The sequence below is a fragment of the Condylura cristata genome, unplaced genomic scaffold (assembly GCF_000260355.1).
Source record: "Condylura cristata isolate star-nosed mole 26May11 unplaced genomic scaffold, ConCri1.0 scaffold00040, whole genome shotgun sequence".
Taxonomy (NCBI): domain Eukaryota; kingdom Metazoa; phylum Chordata; class Mammalia; order Eulipotyphla; family Talpidae; genus Condylura; species Condylura cristata.
This window is the reverse complement of record NW_004567141.1, coordinates 2589194-2600564: the sequence shown is the minus strand read 5'-3', so window position 1 is coordinate 2600564 and position 11371 is coordinate 2589194.

Below are 11371 nucleotides of genomic sequence, written 5' to 3'. Positions count from 1 at the left end.
GCCTAATCTATCTTTCAAATTCAAGTTAATTTTCTAAGTATCTCTTTCTGTTTATCACAATCACTGATTGTCCTTATGTGTCTCAAACTTGAAAATCTATGCTAAAATTATCCATAACCTATAAGAGACTTGGATGCTGGGTTTTGTGTGTGTGTGTGGGAAGAGGATTCTTTGTACACAAAATACAGTCTCCCTAAGAGCAGGAAGGATGTTCAGGACAGACTTACACCTGGTAAAAACTGACACTTGGCCAACTGATGGACCCACTGGTAGGTGAGTAGGTGGTACTATTAAAGGTTGCTGTTGAGTGAGTCAGTGAGTGAAAGAAGGGAGGGAGTGAGTGTATCAATAAGAAATGAGCTCACAAATTAGTTGACTGACTGGTTAGTTCACTGAAGAACTGCCTAGTTGGTTGAGTGGGTCTCCCAATGGATTTGTTGTTTGTTTGGCTGACAAGTAGGCTGATAGCTGATGACTAAATTTGAGAAGCAGATCTGGGGACGTGCAGCAGAGAAAGCCCCTGGTGATATGGAACTAATGGTCTAAAATAAGAGAGTGCTCAGTTTAGGAGATCGTAAGCATATTCTATAGGCCGGACAGTGGTTTTTTATTTCTCTTAGGAGAGAGCAATGTCCTCTGTCTGTTCATGCCTGGTCAACATGGCCAGGTGGAGGTAGCCACCAGTGAAGACCAGCCACGACAGCCATGCTGGAGCATTAACTCTCTTCCCGGAAGAAGGCATCTCCATATGGCACTGCACACAGACAGTCTCAGTTGTTTCCAGTGCCTTGGGCCCTGGGGACCTGGGGCTCAGATTGTCCCTCAAGTCAGAGAAAGGGACCTCTGTGTTGGTGGCTGAGATAGGGAGCTAAGCTAAACAGACAAATGACCAGATACCGCAAGCTGGTCTGTCTGGTCTGTGTCCTTTCTGACCACAGAGACTGTCCTTGGGGGAGTGGTGACAGAGGGAGCAAGGGCTGCCAGCTTCAGACAGTGCCTGGTGGTGACGGAGACTTGATGGTGGACCACGGTCCATCGGTCTCTGAATAGTTGCCTCTGGTGCTGTGACTGGCACACGTTCCAGGCTGTGCATGGATACTCCAATCAGCTCACTCTCCCTTCCTGAGCAATGGGAGTGAAGCCACAGAACAACCCCTTGGATTCTCAGTGACAAGCTGCTCCATGATCAAATCCTCAGGGATTCCCTGCACTCTGAGGGTCAAACTCAAGGCTGCTCACTTGGTTTGAAGGGCCCTTCACCCTCAGCCCTTCTCTAAGATGGCTTCTAGTCTGGTCTCTCTGTCATCCTCCGGCACTTCACCCTCCTCTCTCTCTCTCTGCACAGACCGCTCCCTCTGCTGGAGTACATGTCCCTAATCTGATTCATTTTAGGACTTCAGAAACTAGTTTACTTTTTCCCTGAAAATCCCCATCGCACCCTCCATTCTGAGGTACCCAGGCAGTAGTTGCTGTCCATGTCTGGCACCCGTTCTTCTGTTTTGAATGAGCATTTCTTGGTCTCCTCCTGCTGAGTGTGAACCCCTGAGGCAGGATTCCTTTCTCTCCTTGACCAGATGTTATGCGCCTCATTCGTGACTGGTCTTCCATTATTGTGTTCAGACAGACCAGATATGCGGTCATCTGGAGCATCACAAATGGGCACTCTCCCAATGTGTGTTTGTGAGTGGGCACTTAGAACCTGTGTGTGTGTGTGTGTGTGTGTGTGTGTGTGTGTGTGTGTGTGTGTGTATGAGAGAGAGAAAGAGAGAGAGAGGTGGGCTTGTGTGTTGAGGGAATGGATGCAGCTTCCTCAGGACACAAGATCCATTGCTTTGTTAACAACTGATATTTTCTTATCAATGACATTCTGCCTGTGGTTGGGAAACTAAATAAACCATCCCTTTCCTTTGGTTACAGGATCTTGTGCCAAACCACACCACACATCAGCCCCTTGGCAGTTAGGGCAGAGCGCCGCCTGGTGGCCATCCCAGCCAGTGCAGCGTTTCCAATTGGCCAGTTTCAGCAGAGCTCCTCCCTCCAAGGGCCACAGGAACCACCTCAGATTCAGAGGAGACCCTACTGGCCCTTTCACACCACTTACAGGCAGAGAAAATAAGAACCTCAGCCAGGATATTCTTCTCACTCAAGTGCTAACTCCACGCTCCTCCTCTGGAGGAACCACCACTCTCCCCATTGGAGTCAGTGTCTCCCCAAAGCTGATTGGCTGGCTATAGAGTTATTTATAGCAGTGGGGGCTGATGTAGAGAGATGGGGGTGTCAGTACATGGGGTGGGAAATGGAGCAGGCGGCTGCAGTTAGCAGAGCCGATCGTGGAGAGTGGGTGGTCTCTAGTTTATTCTCATAGAGAAATCACCTCCCATGCTTCTTCTGGCCCCAAATTGTGGAAGACAGCCCCTCTTGGCCCAGTCTGGACGTAGCAGCTTGGAAGCTCCCCCATGTGAGCTGCTTGTGCTCTTTTGTGGGTGCCGGCAGCGAGTCCTGAGTATGTGTTGGCCTTGGGTCACCTCTTGCAAGGCTGTCAGCTGACTGTCTGGCACCTTCTCTACTGGCCCCTCTTGCTCCGTCCTCCCTGCAAGCACAGGCTATCAGAGCCCCGGGAAAGCGAAGCTGATCCCATCTCTTAACTACTCCTAGTTGATCGAAGGAGTCAAAATGAAGATCTTTAGCACTAAGATTCTGATTTTACAACTTCTCCCCTTGGGTCCCAGCATAATATAAGACATGATGGGAGATTAGAGGACATTTTATGATGTCCTCTACCACAAGATTATGGTAGCTGGTGGCACTTTTCTGACTGTCCACCAAGAGAATGGCACGTATGCTACACAGACACACACACACACACACACACACACACAGAGGTACATGGGGAGCCCAGGCACAGGCCACCCTGGACTCAGTCTTCTGCATAGGATGGAATGAAGATATTGAATGGCCACTTGATTTGACTGGAGTGTGGCTGATTGCTGTCAATTAGTCTTGAGTACACTAGCTAATCTCTCATCCCTCTCCCTCCCCACACCCCCTGAAAACTCTAGTTTCATGTATACTTGTCTTGCCATTTAGTGTTATTTCTTTAAGGCCACTATCAGCAAGTAAAAGGTCTCCCAGCCAATGGCTTGGAGGTCAAAGAAGCAGCTGAGCATCTCACAGGCATCACCAGCGCTCTCTCCATTGGGCTATGTGAAATGTAAATGAGATCAGCTCCGTCCCTGCTTCACCTGGAAGAGGTTTTAGTCAAACCACTGTGGGAGCATAAAATTAACCAAAAGGATGGGCTTGTTTGAGAGACAGACTTATTTCTGAATCTTAGCTCCTCAGGAACTAGCTGTGTGGTCTTGGTCAATTTGTTACCTTCTCAGATCTCACTTTCTTCATTCACAGAATAAGAATTCTGAGTTTATATGGTCGTATGACTATTTATAGGACAAAAGTGTCCAAATAGAGTGCCTTTCTTAGAGCATTAACTCCCTACTTTTAAGTGTGTGTGTGTGTGTGTGTGTGTGTGTGTTGTGTGTGAGAGAGAGAGAGAGAGAGAGAGAAGGAGAGAGAGAGAAAGAGGAAAGAGAGAAAGGATGTGTCTTGGTTCCCTGGAGGGAGACAGGGCAGTCAGATTGAGACTGAGGCTCTGCCTGTACTGATGTGGTTTAGTTAAGCTCTCTCTGTCCCTCCACACGAAAGTCAAATAAAATGCCTGATTCCTGGGTGGCCCCACCCCATCCTTGCCTTCTTTAAAGGTTTTCTATGACTCTGACTAGTAAGGAGTAGAGATTAAATAAAGACTGGAATGAATCACCTCAGATTGAGTCAGAACTGGAAGGAAGGAAGCGGAGAAGAATCCAGCAAGCCTGCCAGTGTCATGTACAGGGGAGGAAACTGAGGCTGAGGAAAGGGAAATGACTCATCCGGGACCACCCAGGTGGCAGGGGCAGCACCGAGACAGGGCTCGGTCCTCGCGTGTGTCATGCTCTTGACTGGCACTGTGGGGCCACTGAAGGTGAAGTTCACTACTCCATAGGCCGTCTGCCCTTGGGACAGAGGAGACGGACTATGGCCTGTGGCTGCTATCTGGAGAGCTGAGGCCAGAGGGGATGGTTTCCTTTGCATTTTATTGATGACTGAGGTGGAAGCAGCTGCCGTCTGATACTTGATAGCTGAAGTGGAAATTCCAGAAGACAAGGACTAAATGCTAGGAACTGGGAATCAACAATGACTATCCCCTAACTATGGACAGGACACACACACAGCCCTGCAGTGACCAGGAGGAGTTTCAGCAGGTCCAGGCAGCACCAAGCTGTGTGTTCCCATCATTTTCTGTGAACTCACAAGCACCAGGTGCTCAGAGCAGGTGTCCAGACCTGCCCAGAAGGTGGAAGCCAGGCTGCCCTGCTGCACCCACGGGCAGCTCCCCCTCCCGCCACAGGACCCTGGGGCCAGAGCAGGCCCTCTCTGCTGAAATCTGTCACAGGCTCGTGCAGTGGGACGTGTGTCCAGCTGGGGGCCAAGAGCTGCCTTCCCTTCTCCAGGGGGCTGTGGAGGACAGGGTGGGGGAAGGACAGACCAAGCCTGTCAGAAGCAGTTTGAGTTTTACTTCAGGCTTTGAAGTTGAGTTACTTTCATTTCTAGCTCAGAAAGGTTAAGAGTGAGTTGGCCAAATTACTCAAGGAAAATGTGGGGAAGCGAGGATTTGAACTCAGGTCTGTCAGGTTCCAAGATGGAGGCTGTTTTCCCTGCACCATCCTTGCATCATCTGGAATGTGTAGTTGTATTCTTTTGGGGGGGGGCGTACCTCCTTTGCTCTCAGAGCCAATCTTGTCCTCCTGGGACCTCTCTTCAGTGGAAATTCACTCAAGACCAATGGGCAGACACTCCTGCAGAAGGTGAGAGAGGTCTGGGGAGGGTCAGAGGACGAACCACTCACGGGCCATGGGGTGGAGGCTGAAGTCTCTGCACTAAAGCCATGAAATGAGTGGGGAGCGTGGTGTGAACACATGTGATTTTGTGTTCTGGTGTCTCAGAGCTTGAATTAGTATGTGGAGGCAGGAGGAAGATGCTAAGTCTGCTGCTTGGATTCTGTTGCTTTCTGGAGCGGAAAATTCCTGCGGTGTGCTTGCCCATAATAGCTCTGGCTGCATTGACCCCTTCAATAAAGATAAAGACCCCCAAATTATAAAGATAGTCTAGGATGGATGGAGTAACAATTTTCCATATACAGACTGTATAAAACTTACCACTTTTGTAACTCGGGGCTCAGCCTTTTGGGAGCTATCCCACTGGGCCCACTGGTGTGACGATTCAATCTCTTTCTTTCCACTGCTCTGAGCGCCACCTGATTTCTCTGGGAAATTGCTGTAACATGTGAACATGCATGTGATTGACATTAGGTGCTTGCGTGTCAGCTTGTGTTGGGGTAGTGACTTCATGTGAAAGCTCATGAATGAACATAGGTGGGAATGTGAGTGTGAGTGTGCCTGAAGGTGTGAGCACGCGATGCTGGTATTTGGCAGGTAAATGACTCTATGTACAGGTGTTGCTGAGTCCATATTCAATGTAAACAATAAACACTAAAACTACCTCTGGCCCAGGTGGCACGTGGCCACAGCACCGACTCCCTGCCCGCCTATACCCACTGTCATCCCAGCTGTCCACCCAGCCCTCTACACTACTGAGGATAGCAGAGGTGGACACAGCCACAGCTGGGCCCCAGGATAGAGCTCGAGCTTCTGCTCTCAATGCTCCAGGTTAGTCTGCAGAGTTGCAGAATTTCCCCTGACTAACAACTCACCTGTGTACGGGGTGAACACACACAAGCGTCATTGTGGAAGCAGGTGACTGTGACTGTGGTTGAATATGCTGGCTCCCAGTGGACTAGAGGATTGCCATTCTGGAAATACAAGGCCCAGATTCTATGCTTCTTGTAGCACTGACACATTCAGCACCTGCTGCGTTGCAGAGTACAGATCTCAGGGCAAGAGGGTCCCAAGTTTGATCTCAGGTCTGCCACCTGCGAGCTGTTACCCCCATGAGTAAGCAGTGCTGGTTTCGGAAGCTGAAGGCCCCGCTCTAGTGGGAATAAGCATTACCTCACTCAACAGGTCAGTGTCAACCTGCTAAACACTTGGCAAACCCTGCCCCAGGCCCTGCCCATCTGTCCTCCGCTCCTCAGCCTCAGCCCCGGCCTCCAGGGAGCATGGGCTGCCTCACGTACATGACTGGCTGTCCCCACCGACAGGGTATCACTGCGAGCCAGAGCAGCTCCAGACCACCTCTGAAACAGGGCTCTTGTGGGAAGGTGTCGAAAGGGGAAGATTCTGTAAGAAAAAGGCAACAGCCACATGGGCTAATTACACCGAGACTTAACCTTGTTTCTCCTTGTGAACTTCCATTCAAACCCTTTGCTCTACTTAACTGGTTTTTGCTCTCACCCCAAAAGAGGCATTTCCCTCTCACACCTTACATCACTGTAAGTGTGGAACCCACATTCTCAAGTTGGCAGGAGTAGGAGAGGGTGTTGCCTGCAGGCTTGCTGCTCTGTCAGAACCTGGAGAATAATGGTAAGAACAATAGCTCCCATTGAACAAATGCTGTTGTGAAGCCAGGTTATGTTTACTAGTTATTTACATAATCTCCTTGAAACTCCCTCTCCCTGCAACCTCAAGGAGCAAGTTATGTTCTCACTAGATAGATGAGGAAAGCAGGGTCTAGGAGATTGCAGGAACCAGGCCTCACGGCCAAAGCAGAGCACTGTGGGACCCAAACCCAGTATCATAAGGATAAAAGAAAAATCAGCAAGATTGTCTGCCCACAAGCCCACAAGCACACGTACTAATTAAGGTAATTAGTAGAGAAAAAATTAAATGAAGCCCAGAGAGCTTATGTTAAACTCCAAGTGAGGGAGGGTAAGGAAAGAGAGGCGAGAAAGATCTGAGAGAAGATAATGCTGGGGGTAAGAGAAGAGATCTTTGGAGCCATTGAGGGTGAAGACACCAGTGCAGGAAAGGGTTAACACTTGCCTCCCTTGCAGGGAGTTCAGCTAAGGTTGATGGTGAGCTTCTGTGAGTGCAGTGCCCTTCAGGAGGTGCTCTGATGTTCACAGGGTGTGCACTCAGCATGGGCTCACACGCTCCCCAGTTCTGGATCGTCCCCTTCCAGGGAGCCCAGTCGCCCTTCCTTCCTTTCTAAATCCCGGCTTTCCGGGGTGCCTGTTGCTGAACAGACAATTTCTGGGCTCCCTGAGCAGGTTCTGTCACGACTGAGATGACCGAGTTCTCCTTCCTCCCCTCAACAGTCCTCACTGCTGTCACTCTTTCTGTTTCCTGAATTCCAAGGGCATGAAGGCGGCAGCCACCCCAGCCCAGTCATCTTTAATTAGATGCTGCCTTATCTAATGGTTTTGGTTATCGCAGTCTGAGCTTGGTCTTCTTATGGGGCTCGTTCAGCCGGGAGGTTGGAGGTCTGTGCTGTGTCTGTCCACACGGGGCCTGTCCATCACACATTCTGAGCAAATGAGGAAGGTGCTCTGGTGGGCTGCTCTGTAGGAGCTGGTGGTGGGCGAAGCACTGTGTGGATGAAAACTGAAGGGCTCAGAGGACGTGAGATGGGTAAAGGGCTGCGATCCAGGGCAGCATTGCTAAAAGATTCGGTCTTTAGCTAATTGCACTCTGCTGGATCTGTGGTACATGGTGGGGAGAGTCCAGACTTTTATTTCCCCCTCTGGCTCTGTTTGGGTATGTGTGCTTGTTCCCAGTGATTCCCTTGGAGTCCGGAAGCTTCACCCAGATCCCTGGCAACCCCATTGCTGTTTAAGTCCATCATTCACATGCATGGAGCCAAGAAGACTTGGTCCAGGTCACATACCCAAAGGAAACCTGCACTTTTGGGTACCTTGAGACTGGTTATAAATAAAAGATTTATTAAAAAGTGATGAGCAAGAAATGGAATCCCAGGGAGACCTCCTTAAAACAGAGGGTCCCCAAGTTGCCAGGGCTAGGGGTCTATACAGGTTTTAGGGCTGGGGTCTGAGAACAGGAATTAAACTCTACTGGCTGAGAAGGCATGGAAAGTGGACTTGGTGAATGTCCATTTGTCCATCTAGCGTGTCCATTCCTAGCTTCGAGCTGTGAGTTCCCATCAGCACCAGGTTGGTGGTCGTGCAGGGCTTGTGGCCATGGGTGTGGATCTCTTGTGGACACTGTGTGTCCACAGTGCTCACCTGACCCTGTCTGGCCTCCAGATCTGTAGCTTCTTCTTCAAAAGGTTGACTTGACAAGTTGCAAAGGAACAATGCAAGAATGCACAGACTAGTGAACAGTTAAGAAAAAAAATCATTATGGGTCAAGGAAATACACAGTAGCAGGTGTCTGGGCCTAGAGTCAGGTGTATTTAATCTCTGGTTTACCAGCCTGATGAAAACAATAGAAAGAGCAAAGTTCTATCCTGAGCCTTCCTTCTGTGTCTGTCTCTGGAACCTCTCCTGTCTGAGAAGTTGAGGAAGACATAGAAAGCTGGTTGAGTACCCCAATTTGTGGGTGATTTTGTAAGAAAAGGATTTGAGAAGAGGGTTGGAGGTGGGTGGTAGGAGCAATATAATCTAGCACGTAGGGTTACCTGTGGAGCTCAGTTGTTTGGTTACCTCGACCCCCTCTTCTCTTCAGAGAAGAGAAAATAGGGGAGCAGTGGGGATAATAGTTCAGGAGAAGCCCCACAAGAGAAATAATAGGGGCTGTGATTTTGATTAGACATTGTCAGTGGATATGTGTGTTTAGGATATAATGTTTGCACAGGCTGTTTCCTATTGACATGTTGGATTAGCTTGAAAAAACTCTGGTCTTGGCTTCTGCTTGTGGGAGAATTTTAAGATCTCTTCAACTTCTTTCTACGCATAAGCTCTGGGAGTATGTTGTGTGAGTTATAATTTAATTTTCTTCAATCCTTTTTCTCTGCTCTGTGGCTTTAGGTGGTGGGTCCCTCGTTCTTTCTGGGCCTAGAAGATGACTTTTCTTTGTCCTTGTTCTCCAGAGAGCATCCCTTCCCGCTGCTTCCATGAGGGATTCCCATTTTCCATGGATGTGGAAGCTTGCACCACAGAAGTACCTGCAGCCCCTCCCTCCCCCTCCCCGGGCTGAGTGAATGTCCCCAGCTCAGAGGTGTATCTTCCCCAAGGCATCCTCTCCTGTACACACAGGCCTGAGTGTCCTAGGCCTCTAGTATGTACAAAATCTGCAGGAATATAAAGTAATCAAACAGCAAAACAATTAGACCGAGACATTCATGCCAGAGGACTTATGTTTAATTGTATGGAAAACAGGAGCAGAAATAAAGGGAGGCAGGAAAAGGTGTCCAGGCATGCTGCCCGGTTTCCAAGCAGCTGACAGGGAGAGGTAGATACCTGTCAACAGAGGTAATTAGATACTTTAGAACCAGATCCTTGTCGAGATGGAAATTGCAACTGCTAATTAATAAGAAGCCGAGATCGAGGAAGGGCCATTCTGGTGCTGCTGTTTCTCAGAAGTGTGGCTGCTACTGAAGTTGGGGAGCGGGCGCCGCTGGCTGCCTGAGGCGGGGATGGGGGGGTCTTCATGCTGGCTGCTTTCCAGGGTTTGACCACAGGTTGGGCAGGTCTTACTTTTGCTTGGACTTCTGGCATGGCTGAGCCGGCGGGCACTTCTGCTGGCACTTGGGGGGGGGCTGGCAAGGCTGCTTGGTCTGCTGAGGTGGGGGGCAGCATTGTTGCGGAGGAACACACAGCTGAGGTGGGGGTGCGCACTGCTGAGGTGGGGGGGCACACTGCTGAGGAGGGGGAGCACACTGCTGAGGTGGGGGGCAGCATTGCTGTGGGGGTGCGCACTGCTGAGGTGGGGGTGCACACTGCTGAGGTGGCGGACAGCACTGCTGTGGGGGAGCACACTGCTTCTGCTTCTGCTGAGACATTCTGGGATGGACGGGCAACTGAAAGCAGAAAGACACAGAAGTGAGGACCACTTGAGGCCCCAACCCGGGTAGAACCTCCGGCCACCTTCACGTCCTGCTCTGCTTTTACCTTGCCCCATCCTAAAGCGAGTGAGGAGTGCATCTGTGACGAGTATGTGTGTGGGGGAGCATGAACCAAGAGTGAGAGTGTTTCAATCCTTTTGAGCCAAATAGAGAAAGAAGAAAAGAAGGAGGGATCAGGGGAGGGGGGTTAAGGAGGGTGGGGAGAGGATGGGAGGGAGAGAGGTGAAGGAGAAGAGACGTGGAGAGAAGGTAGAAGGACAGAAGGAAAAATGAACAAAGAGAAAGGGGAGTGGGGAGAGTAAGAAAAACAGGTAGGAAAAAAGAGCAAAAGCAGATGCTCTGTTATGCCAACAGCTATGGAATCCTGGACAGGATTGTTGGGGGCCCATGTCCTGCTCAACCATCAGCCAGCTGTGTGACTTGCAGCAAGCGATTTCACGTCTCTGTGCTCACTGCTCACTGTGTTATGGATTAGATGAGCATATGAAAGCACGTCTGTGTACGCAGTCACGCACACACAGCCCTCGGTGCAGGCACACGCCGGACACTCTGGAGAGGGCTCGGATCATCAAGTCTGTCTAAAAATTATAAAGGATGCCAAGGACCATCTTAACATCTCAGCACATTCATAGAAAAGAGGAAGCAACAAACAGGGTTGACCTTTTAGCTCAACTCAGTTGGCTGTGAGCGCCAAGCTCAGAGAGAAGTGTTTGTACCCTCACTCGTGCAGGTGAGGGGAAGGTCTGGCCCGGTTCCACTTGCCACAGTGCCCCATCACCTCACTCCTGCCGCTCTGCGCCCCCTGGGGCCTCTGCACTCCATACCCCCAGCGGCTTAGTCTCGTCCCCCTCTGCTTGCCTTTCCCTCAAAGGCCAGCTCTGCCCGTTGCCTTGTCCCATGGCCGGGGGCCCCGCTCCGGTTCCCTCTCAGCCCCTGGGAGGACACAGCACTCACACTGGCCAGCGTGAGCCTCGGGACGCTGGCCTCTCGGGTGGCTGTCCACTCCCATCTCAGCCCATCGTCCACCTCTTGGCTGCAGGACTTACAGCCCCACAAGCTGGTCCCAGACGCCCCCCCACCCCAGATGCCACCCAGCCCCCAGAACACGGGAGACAGGCTGCAAGCAGAGGTGCTGCTTTGCCAAACTTACCCAAGTTCACCAGTGACTGGAGCCTGGAGATGCCAAGGGGTTTGGGGCGCTGTGTGCCTGCCCCCCTTTTATACAGCTCACATCCCTGCCTGAGGCCATGAGGCGGCCTAGGATTGGAGTGTCCTAATTAGTCCCTCGTCACAATAGGATCCACCAGCCCTTCCTCAAATTTCAGGTTTTACTCACCCCCAGGCTGACAGCCTCCCT